At 46.1% G+C, this 12,175-nt stretch overlaps 1 protein-coding gene and 1 pseudogene across 2 annotated transcripts in view; both read left to right on the top strand.

The window, feature by feature from the left end:
* The first annotated feature begins 386 nt into the window (after nucleotides 1-386).
* Nucleotides 387-1,540, top strand: LOC101137668 (small ribosomal subunit protein uS17-like; annotated as a pseudogene).
* A 6,775-nt stretch (nucleotides 1,541-8,315) lies between these two features.
* Nucleotides 8,316-12,175, top strand: part of XPOT (exportin for tRNA) — a 46,317-nt gene continuing 42,457 nt past the window's right edge. For both annotated transcript variants that reach the window (XM_063693848.1, XM_019039171.3), the window contains exon 1: nucleotides 8,316-8,448. The gene's annotated coding sequence lies outside the window, so the exon portion shown is untranslated. The remainder of the gene's footprint in view (nucleotides 8,449-12,175) is intronic.

Here is a 12,175-nt window from a genome sequence, read left to right as displayed (position 1 = left end):
ACTCCCCACCTCAGGTGATCCACCTGCCTTGGCCCCCAAAGTGCTAGGATTACAGGTGTGAGCCACCGCGCCCAGCCCTATACTTATTATTAATGGATACTGATCATTTAAATATCTACTATTAGTAATCTACTATTAGTGATTAGATGACATACAAAGGAAAGATGTCATTGTTATAAAAACCAGACAAATGATTTGGATTAATGTTTTCTTTCACTGAATAATACTCCAATGCTCTACTCTGCCTCTCAGGCTTCCTGCTGCACATGTACTTCCTGTAAGAGGAACTAATGGTTGGAATAGGACCAATAAAGGCAGCATTCCTGACCTGTTTTCCAACTTCTTTTTCTGCCAAGAAGCCCATTATGCATAAGCTTTTAGTGACAATGGCATTCGGCTTTAAGAACAATGAGATGAAACACACAGAGAATCTGACACAGAACTCAGTAGCTATCAGCTCGTAATTATGTTCTTTTTGGTTCAACTCAATACATTTCACAAATATTTACTGAGAAATATTTATTAGCCATAAACAGAATCAGGATAACACTTAACTTTCAATCTGTAAAAATTGTCTAGTTTTGGCCGGGCATGGTGGCTCACACCTGTAATCTCAACACCTTGGGAGGCCGAGACAGGTGGATCATGAGGTCAAGAGATCGAGACCATCTTGGCCAACATGGTGAAACTCCGTCTCTATTAAAAATACAAAAATTAGCTGGGCATGGTGGTGGACCTGTAGTCCCAGCTACTCAGGAGGCCGAGGCAGGAGAACTGCTTCAACCGGAAGGCGGAGGTTGCTGTGAGCCAAGATCGCACCACCACACTCCAGCCTGGTGACAGAGCAAAACTCCATCTCAAAATAATAATAATAATAATTGTCTAGTTTTTTCTCAGGCAGTCAAGAAGATGGTGGATTGAGACTGAGCATGCCTACCACAAGCAGCTGACCATCATTCAAAGCAAGAAGAGGGTCCTGCTAAAGGAAACTGGCAAGAAGCAGCTCCTATGGTACTTACAAGAACATCGGTCTAGGCTTCAAGAGGTCCAAAGAGACTATTGAGGGCACCTACCTTGACAAGGAATGCCTGTTCACTGGTAACGTCTCCATCTGAGGGCAGATCCTGTATGGCATGGTGACCAAGATGGAGATGCAGAGGACCACTGTCATCCAGAGAAACTATCTCCACTACATCCGCAAGTACAATTGCTTCGACAAGTACCACAAGAACATGTCCATGCACCTGTTCCCCTGCTTCAGGATGTCCAGATCAGCGACATTGTCACGCTGGATAAGTGCCGGTGCCTGAACAAGATGGTGTACTTCAATGTGCTCAAGGTCACCAAGGTCGCAGACATCAAGAAGCAATTCCAGAAGTTCTGAGGCTGAATGTCTGCCTGCTCCCCAAAATGAAATAAAGTTATTTTCTCATTCATACACACAAAAAATGACTAATAGGTAAGATAACCACACAAACTCAATACACAACAAAAACATATTAAAACATATTAATGCAATTAGAGATTTTAAAAAAAACCAAGCAAGCTGTGTCAAAGATATGATCAAGCACAAGCCTGGTTGAGGACATCTGGAAAGACCTCATGAGGGAGGTAAATTCGATAAATGCTCAAAGAGTGAATGAAACAATTTCTTTTTTACCTTTTATTATAGGCAGTTTTTAAATTTTTTGGCCAGTTGTTGTGGCTAACACCTGTAATCCCAACACTTTGGGAGGCCAAGGCAGGTGGATAGCTTGAGCTCAGGAGTTCAAGACCAGCCTGGGCAAAATAGTGAGACCTCATCTTTACTAAAAAAAGTTAGCTGGGCATGGTGGTGCCCACCTGTAGTCCCAGCTACTCCAGAGGCTGAGGAGGGAGGATTGCTTGAGCCCAGGAGGCAGAGGTTGCAATGAGCAGAGATTGGACCACTGCACTCCAGCCTGGGTGACAAAGCAAAAAAAAAAAAAGTTGGTTTTTTTTTTAATTTTCTGATTATCAAAGTAGCACATGGTCACTGTACAGAATTTTTTTTTTTTTTTTTTGAGACGGAGGCTCCCTCTGTCACTCAGACTGGAGTGCAGTGGCATGATCTCAGCTCTCTGCAACCTCCGCCTCTTGGTTTCAAGCAATTCTCTGCCTCAGCCTCCTGAGTAGCCGGGATTACAGGCACCCGCCACCACGCGCAGCTAATTTTTGTATTTTTAGTAGTGATGGGGTTTCACCATCTTGGCCAGGCTAGTTTTGAACTCCTGACCTCGTGATCCACTCGCCTCAGCCTCCCAAAGTGCTGGGATTACAGGCATGAGCCACCACACTCAGCTGAGAATTTTTAAAAATCCAAAAACTTATAGAAAAGAAATGTCTGGAAGCCTATGATCAAGGTGCTGACAGATCCAGTGTCTTGTGAGGGCCTAATTTCTGGTTTGAAGATGGCTGTCTGTCTTCTTGTATCCTCACATGGTGGAAAGAGAGCTCTCTAGCTCCTCTTACAAGGGCACTAATCCTATTCATGAGGGCTCCACTCTCATGACCTGATTATCTCTCAAAGGCCTCACCTCCCGATACCATACAGTGAGTTAGGGTTTCAACATATAAATTTTGGGGAGACACACACATTTAGTCCATTGCAGACATGTTAGAGTTGAGGTGCTGGTGAGACATGCAGGCATCTGTGAATGCAAGTTGGCAGTACAGAATATTAGGACCAGAAGTACAGAACTGGAAGTCATCTTCATAGAATTGCGTGTTGAAACTGCAGAAATAGATAATTTACTAAGGGAGCAGGTGTAGGCAAAGGAAAACCAGATGGCTAAGAACAAAGGCCTGGGGAAGAAAACATGTTAAGGGAGCAAAAGGATATGGTGAGGAAGACAAAGAGGAATGGTCAAAAAAGTAAAAGGAGTTTAATAATAATATAGGGTCAGAAGTCAAAAGAGAAGAGAATTCTGAAGAGGAAGGAAATAGTCAATAGAGAAGTTGAAAGAAAAGAATAAATGAATAAAAATGGTCCCACGACTGGAAGATTTGTAGGAGTTTTAGTTGAGTGACTTGGGAATGAAAAAACAGATTACAAAAAGTGAAGGAAAGGAAGAGTATGTACAGGAAATGAATGTGATGTACTGGAGGCAAGAAATCTTGAATCAAGAATCCAAGGTTCTAGTCTACCATTTACCAGTTATGTAACTCGGGATACATTCCTTAAAATAGATCTACCTTAGTTTCCTCATCTGTAAATTTAAAATGGTGATGATGATACCTGCTCCATCCCTACAATGTTAGAGGAACAAATTAGAAGATACAAGGAGGCATGGTGAAAACCATAAGGGACCACATATACAAATGTTATCTATCATAATTCTTTCAAGTACTTCAGCAATTGAAAGAAAAGGGAGACATGGGACAGGTACAAATAAAGTTTTGTCATTATAAGAAAGGGCCTTCTGAGCATATTTATAGGAAGAACAGACTCAGTACTATAGTTCTACACTGGGCATAGGCTGAACTAACTTTGGAAGGATCTTAGTTTAGAGTTTATAGTTTAAAACAAAGACAATAACAGCCTCTTCCCAAAACACCCTTCTTACCTGGGGACTAGACTACCTTTGTAGGACTAACAAATTAGCCATAAGATTAGAAATTATTGTTTAGGAGTCATGCAGCTGGAGGCTACAAGATTCTGATCCTCCCCAAATTGTTCCTGGGGATAACACCACTATCGTAAAACCTACGATCAGTGCTTGAGATATTTTGCAGACCCTGTACTTGATAGATCAGCTGGCACCACCCAGATCAAAAAACTGGATCATCTGATCTTGTGGCCGCCACCCAGGAGCTGACTCAGTGCGCAGGAGGACAGCTTCAACTCTCTATGATTTAATCTCTGATCCAACCAATCAGCACTCTCGATTCACTGACCTTCCCTCACCCATCAAATCATCCTTAAACACTCTGATCCCTGAACGCTCAGGGAGACTGATTTGAATAATAATAAAACTCAGTCTCCCATACAGGGAGCTCTATGTGAATTACTCTTTCTCTATTGAGATTCCCCTGTCTTGATAAATTGGGTCTGTCTAGGCAGCAGGGAACCTATTGGGCAGTTACAAAAGGAGCCTTTTGGGCAGTTACAAAATGATAGTGTTATTTGTCAACATGTTGATGACTAACATTTTCATCTGAGATGAGAAACTGCCCATCCCTTTATGGACGGAGGAGGCAGAATAGGGAATGGTCAAATGTAATACCTCTCTCAGGTCCTCTTCAGTTGGATTCCACCAAGTGCTTCTTTATTTGTTCTTTTTGTTGTTGTTGTTGTTGTGGTTGTTGAGATGAAGTCTCACTCTGTTGCCCAAGCTGGAGTGCAGTGGTGTGATCTCAGCTCACTGCAACCTCCACCTCCCGGTTCAAGCAATTCTCCTGCCTCAGCCTCCCGAGTAGCTGGGACTACAGGCATGTGCCACCACGTCCTGCTAATTTTTGTATTTTTAGTAGAGGCAGGGTTTCACTATGTTGGCCAAGCTGGTCTTGAACTCCTGACCTCCTGAGCCACCCACCTCGGCCTCCCAAGGTGCTGGGATTACAGGCATGCATCACCACACCCGGCTTTTTTTTTTTGAGATGGAGTCTCACTGTGTTGCCCAAGCTGGAGTGCAGTGGCGCAATCTCGGCTCACTGCAACCTCCCAGGTTCATGCAATTCTCCTGCCTCAGCTTCCCAAGTAACTGGGACTACAGGCATGTGCCACCATGCCCAGCTAATTTTTTTTTTGTATTTTTAGTAGAGACGTGATTTTACTGTGTTGGCCAGGCTGGTCTCGATCTCTTGACCTTGTGATCCATCTGCCTCAGCCTCCCAAAGTGCCGGGATTACAGGCATGAGCCACCGCACCTAGCCTCTTTATTTGTTCTGAAATAATATGAGTTTACAAAGTTGAAAGAGATTTCTACAATTCTACGTATTTCAACTACCATAAATGAAAGAGCTAATGTTAGTAGATAAACTGTAGATAAACTGAAGATAGGCTTTGTATGACATTCAACATAAGAAGTAGCCATAAAATGAATTTACAAACAAAACAGCAAGTAAAGACATCTATAATACGATAGATTGAATTGCCATATTCTTTAGGATGAGGCCTGGAATATGCTGAACATACAGATTGCAGAGGCACTCAGCCCAAGATTAGTATTGGGCCTTCATACTCCATAGTTGATCATCACAGCTAATATAAGAATTCATGCAATGATTCAGTTATTGAGTTGAAACTAGCAGGCTGGCACTGTGCTAGACTCAAAAGATATACTGACATAGGTAGGGCAGAAATCCTAGCCTGAGATTTTTTTTCTTAGAAAGAAACATTCAATAGCAACTTGTGAAAAAAGCCATGTCTGTGTCTCCAGCAGCAGTGAAACAAAATGGTGGATCCCCTCACCATTAACCCCCATATGGAAAGGGTATATGTAATTCAGAAGGGATGTGTATTATGTCTGTTCTCACACTGCTATAAAGGAATGCCTGGGACTGGGTAATTTATAAAGGAAAGAGATTTAATTGACTCACAGTACCTCAGGGCTGAAGAGGCCTCAGGAAACTTACAATCATGGCAGAAGGGGAAACAAACACATCACTCTTCACATGGCGGCAGGGGAGAGAAGAATGAGTGCCCAGCAAAGGGGGAAGCCCCTTATAAAACCATCAGATCTCATGAAAACTCACTATTACGAGAACAGGGTGGGGGAAACCAACCCCATGATTCAATTATCTCCACCTGATCCCGCCCATGACATGAGGGGATTATGGGAATTACAATTCAAGATGAGATTTGGGTGGAGACACAGCCAAACCACATCAGGATGTGTAGACAACTGAAGTACAATAACATCAAGGCTGTTTTGACGTAAGGGCAGAATTTACAGTATGTGCTCTCACACAACTTGAAATCTTAGAGGCCTTCCAGGAACAGGGTTAATCAGAAGCCAACATGGCAGATTAGTACCAAAGATGGAGTTACTTTAGCTTCCAGATTCCACCCATCAATCCAGCTCTTACAGTTTCACTCGCCCTCCTATTTGGAGATGGTCCCTGAGCTTTTAGGGAGAGTGGTTTCATACGATATAGCTTTAGCAGCAGCGCCCTAGCAGTGGAAAACAGACTGGGCCCAGAGAGATTCCAAATGAGGGAGATTCACAGGCTTTGTTGAATTATCTCTAGTCTTGAGAATACCGTGACTTTGGTTTTCTCAGAAGTAAAACAAGAGATACTTCTTGTTTATAATTAATTTGAATAATTAATAATTTGAATAGTAGAAACATAATGCATGCAAGGATTACAATCAAAAGAAAATTTGTATGGCAGAACAACAAAGAACCTATTTCGTTGGGAAGCCAACTGAGAGCAGCGTGAAGAAAATTAAGGCCTGACACAGGGACTCACACTCGTAATTCCAACACTTTGGGAGGCTGAGGTGGGAGGTTCATTTGAGCCTGGGAGTTAGAGATCAGCCTGGGCAACAGAGCAAGTCCCCATCTCTACAAAAACAAACAAAAATAGCCAGGTATGATGGTATGCACCTGTAGTCCCAGCTGCTTGGGAGGCTGAGGCAGGAGGATTGCTTGAGCCCAGGAGGTCAAGGCTGCAGTGAGCTATGACCACTCTACTCCAGACTGGGTAACAGAGCGAGACCCTTTCTCTAAAAACAAGAAAAAATTAAAACCCAGTTCTCCTTTAGCGACATCTTGTAGCCACTAGCCTGACATTTTAAACACATAAATTAGAAACATGATGCAAGAGTGATTCAAGGTATTTTATATAGGAAATGCCTGGTGTAGTGTCTTGGACAGCTAAATAAAGGTAGCTGTTAAATTGTTACATTAGTTTTATTCTATGCTCTTACCATTCCTCCCTCTCCAAGTTTTGTTTGTAGTCTGTGGCAGCAACCTAGTCTGTATTTAGTACATATTGAATAATCAACAATGAAATGTAAATATTGAGCACATTGTGTGTCAAACAGATGTATTAACTCAAACCTCACAGAAACCCTTTGAGGTCGGTACTATTAACAATCCCCATTTTACATACGAGTAAACTGAAGCATGGATAGACTAAAGTAAAGTGCCTGAGGTCAACTAGTGAGGAGGCGGAGTGGCAGTCAAGTCGAGGCAGCCTAAGCCTACACTGCCTCTATGTTGCATTAATAAATTAATAAATCTGTGACCAAATAAATGAAGTGACATTTAGTAGCATCGAAAGATCCCGTGAGTAGGACTTCCTAAGAATGCTCTCCTTCTTTTCATGGACAAAATTTTAGTCTGTTTAAAATAAATTTTGGACCGGACACCGTGGCTCACGCCTGTAATCCCAGTACTTTGGGAGGCCGAGGCAGGTGATCACTTGAGGTCAGGAGTTCGAGACCAGCCTGTCCAACATGGTGCAACCCCGTCTCTACGAAAAATACAAAAATTAGCTGGGCATGGTGGCGCGCGCCTGTCATCCCAGCTACTCAGGAGGCTGATGCAGGAGAACTGCTTGAACCCCGGAGGCGGAGGTTGCAGTGAGCCAAGATCTCGCCATTGCACCCCATCCTGGGCGACAAAGCGAGACTCCGTCTCAAAGAATAAATAAATAAATAAATAAATAAATAAATTAATTTTGAAAACCTGTCAGCACTCATCAGATCTTTACACTGCTGTACTCGGGACACTTGGGGCCGTAGACAAGCAATTAAATTGACTCACACGTGGTTAGAACCACGTCATCCTGATTCGTGAATCCGTACTCTTAACTACTAGAAGCCCTTTGTGGAATGCACGGGGCGAACCTGACGCTTGAGCTCTGACACCACGCAGACACAGCCGGGGATGTAGGAGCTGGGTACGGACTCCTGGGCCGGATGCCTCATCCGGGCATGCACCTCAAGCCCCGGCGACCACGCCTTCCGGCGAGCGCCAGGGAGCGCGTGTGCGCCTCGCCGCCCGGAAGCGCCGCCCGCTCGCTGCATGCTGGGAGTTGTAGGCCTCTAGCGTCAGCCCGCGGGCTGCCGCCAGCACTCTCCAGGAGACTGCTGGCGTCGGCGCCCGCCCGCGCGGCACCGACGCGGGGAGCGCGCTTCGCGCTGACTCAGCGGCGGCGGCGGCTGCGGCGGCGGCGGCGGCGTTAGCCGGCCCTCGCGCTCTTTCCCTTCCTGGGGCGCCGACCCCGCCCGCTTGCTTGCTTGCTTGCCTGCCTGCCTGCCCGGCGCCACGCAAGAGAAGGTGCCAGGGGACGCGGAGCGACTAGAGGCGCGCGGTCCCGGCCAGCTCCGTCTCTGGCGTTGTAGCTGCGGCCGTGGCGGAGGACTACGGCGACAAGGACGAGGGCCGCTCTCCCAGCTCTCTGCGTGCTGCGCCGCTCCGCTCCGCTGGCTGACCATCTGGAGTGCAGGCTGGGAGGCGGGATGGAGTGATAGGGAAGGTGACTCGGGGCTCGGGGGCAGCGGGTCCGGGACCAGGTTTGGTCCGCGTGAGGCTTCGAGGAAGTTGGCCGGGGCGGACCGACCCGGGGGAGTCCCGACGCCAGGGAGGGTGCAGGCTTGGGACCCTCTATGGCGGTGCACCCCCTGGCTGGGCGGACCGGGTGGGGGTGGGTACGAGCCGGGGCCGCCGCCGAGGAGCGCGTCCCGAGTGCGTGGCCGGCCGTTGCTTGGTGTTTCATCACCCGAATTGCCACGAGGCTTCCTTTAGGGGAGGGATCGGGGGAGGGATGGGAGCAAGGCTAGCAGAGGAGGGTCGGCATCGCCTGTGGTTCCGAAGCCCGTTAGTCATCGTTGTAGCGTTATCAACTGTGGAGACCTCAAACTTGATTGTTCCCCCACCCCTGGACGAAAAGGAAAAGTGTTATTTCTGTGCAGTAATTGGCCAGCACGGACTCTCCATTTCTTCTCAAACCTTCCTCACCATCCTGCAGGACTAGAGAAGCATGAGGTTTCCCTGTAACCAGAAAAACGAGTACTTTTTGAAAGTGCTAATTAGTTGTGGCGGGCGGGGGTTGAGGGAGAGTTACGTTTTATTAAACCGACTTGTCAGCGATTCAGTCGTAGTATTTGAAACAGTCTTCAGTAGGTGTAGAGGAATTTTTCCAAATTGTTTGATTCTTAATGGCTATCCAGGAAAAGTTAAGGCTTAATATTTTAAGTATGTTGTTTGCCTTCCCCCCAGAACCTTTGCAAGATGCATAATTGTTTACCGTATTGAAACATTTTTTGGGGTTTTGTTGTTGTTGTTGTTTTGAGACGGAGTCTCGCTCGGTCGCCCAGGCTGCAGTGCCGTGGTGCCATCTCGGCTCACTGCAACCTCTGCCTCCCAGGTTCAAGTGATTCTACAGCCTCAGCCTCCCGAGTAGCTCTATTACAGGTGCGCCCCGCCACACCTGGCTACTTTTTGTATTTTTCGTAGAGATGGAGTTTCACCGTGTTAGCCAGGATGGTCTCGATCTCTTGACCTCGTGATCCATCCGCCTCGGCCTCCCAAAGTGCTGGGATTACAGGCGTGAGCCACCGCGCCCGGCCTTCCACTGCATATTGATCGTCCAAATGCCTTCTATGTGGGGGATTCTTTCTGTAGTGACAACTGTAACTAGTTTGTTTCTTTGGGTTTATTGGCTATGTTTTCCTTAGGGCCACTTGATTTTTCTCCCGATAGCTTCAGAGTGACTTGACGAAGCTTAAGCACTTTTTTTTTTTTTTTGACACAGTGTCTCACTCTGTCGCCCAGGCGGGAGTGCAATGACACGATCTCCGCTCACTGCAACCTCCCCCTCCCGGGTTCATGCGAGTCTTCTGCCTCAGCCTCCTGAGTAGCTGGGATTACAGGCGCGGGCCACCATGCCCAGCTAATTTTTGTATTTTTAGTAGAGACGGCGTTTCACCGTGTTGGTCAGGCTGGTCTCGAACTCCCGACCTCAGTTGATCTGCGCCCCCCCCCCCACCCCCCCGGCCTTCCTTAGTGCTGGGATTACAGGCGTGAGCCACCCTGCCTGGCCAGCATTTTTTTTAAAAAGCCATAGCAAATTCAAGGAAGCTTTTATTGGACTTCTCAATCAGGGATTCTTAGAAACTCCGAAATCGTTTTTTCTCTCTGTGGGGATTTTTCAGGGGAATGGACATCAGATTTTCTTAACATTTAGGGGGCGAAGGGAACCAGTGCCTTTCTTTGTGTTTTTCTGTCTTTTAAAAATGCTGATCTGGTATAAGAATGCCCCAAGTCGTTTCCATCCCCCATGTTCCTGCCTCTGACTATAAACAACGTATTGAGGGCTCACTATGTGCCAGCCATACTCTGCATACCTTATCTCTTTGAAGCCTTTACAACTTTATGAGGCATGTGGTCTTTTTCCCATGTCATAGAAAGGGTTTTCTCAGGTTTTGTAAGTTGTCCAAGTGGCCCCAGTTAAAAAATGACAAGATGGGGATACAAACCCAGGTCTTTGAAATCCAAAACCTATGCTCTACTATGTCGTAGGGACATAGTGATGGATAGTGAAGACAGTCCTTGCCCTTTAAGATTGTGAGAAATGGCCGGGTGGCTCACACCTGTAATCCCAGCACTTTGGGAGGCCGAGGCGGGCAGATCACCTGAGATTAGGGGTTCGAGACCAGCCTGGACAACATGATGAAACCCCATCTCTACTAAAAAATACAAAAATTAGCCGGGTGTGGTGGCTCACCCCTGTAATCTCAGCTATTTGGGAGGCTGAGGCAGAAGAATCACTTGAACCCAGGAGCCAGAGGCTGCAGTGAGCCGAGATCATGTCACTGCACTCCACCCTGGGCAACAGAGTGAGACTGTCTCAAAAAAAAAAAAAAAAAAAAGGTTAATGAGAGAAAACTAGTAAGCTGGCAGTGACAGCATAGCAGTGCTTAGGATGGGGCATGTAATCCAATTTGGGAGAGTTGGACAATAGAGGTCAAAGAAGTGTTCTTGAAAGAGATGGCTTCTAAGTTGAATTTCAAAGGACAGCAGGGGTTAACCTACTAACAAGAAGAAAGAGCAGTGTGCAAAGATGAAAGGTAGAATACCACTGGAGTACTGCCATGTGGTTCACTAGCACTGGCCTTGCTGACCTGGGGTGCAGAATAGTGAGGAGTTATTCAAAAGTGTTTGGATCGTAATCTGAGGGCAGTAGGGAGTTACACTGCCTTGAAGTCTGCAAGTACGTTATGAATCATAAGAGAAAGGGCTGAGCTGTCTTCAAAGCTCTCAGTCCATATCCTGAGTTATTTGATTCAGGCAGGCTCAGAGGAAAACAGAAAAGCCTATTGTAGGTATCCTGTAACCTGGACCTGAGCCTGGTTTTGCTATTCCCAAAAGGCTTTTCTCCCCTACCCCTGCTATTCCCAAAAGGCTTTTCTCCCCTACCCCCAATCCAATTAGTTTTTTGGCGTCTTTGGTTACGGTAATTAAAAAGCCCCACAGCCCTTTTTTGTTTTTTTTGAGACAGAGTCTCGTTCTATCACCCAGGCTGGAGTGCAGTGGCGTGATCCCAGCTCACTGCAACCTCCACCTCCTGGGTTCAAGCGATTCTCCTGCCTCAGCCTCCCAAGTAGCTGGGATTACAGGTGTGTGCCACCATGCTCCGCTAATTTTTTTGTATTTTTAGTAGGGGATTTTACCATGTTGGCCAGGCTGGTCTTGAACTCCTGACCTCAAGTGATCCACCTGCCTCGGCCTCCCAAAGTGCTGGGATTACAGGCATGAGCCAGCACGCCTGGCCCCCCACAGCGTTTAATGGAAGTAGTAAGACTTGGTCTCCCTACCTTATAGGTCTTGAGAGAATAATATCATTTTTCACATCATTTAGAGTTTGTTCCATGTTTGCTCAAATGAATATGCATTCTATCAAAAACTAGGATGCCTTTTGCAGCTTATTATTTGAGAATGTTGGAACCTATATTGTGAAGAAGTGGATTACCTCTCAGAGATTAAAAAAAATCCTTAAATAAGAGTAGTCAGTGTTAAGTCATTTGTGGATTTTTTTTTTTGTTTTTTTTTTTTTTTTTTTTTGAGATGGAATCTCACTCTGTTCTCCAGGCTGGAGTGCAGTGGCGCAATCATGGCTCACTACAACCTCTGCCTCCTGGGTTCAAGCGATTCTTGTGCCTCAGTCACCCGAGTAGCTGGGATTACTGGCATGTGCCACCAAG

Source organism: Gorilla gorilla, chromosome 10 (genome assembly GCF_029281585.2).
Source record: "Gorilla gorilla gorilla isolate KB3781 chromosome 10, NHGRI_mGorGor1-v2.1_pri, whole genome shotgun sequence".
Taxonomy (NCBI): domain Eukaryota; kingdom Metazoa; phylum Chordata; class Mammalia; order Primates; family Hominidae; genus Gorilla; species Gorilla gorilla.
The sequence above is the reverse complement of the archived record's forward strand: the minus strand, read 5'-3'. Positions and strand labels throughout refer to the sequence as shown.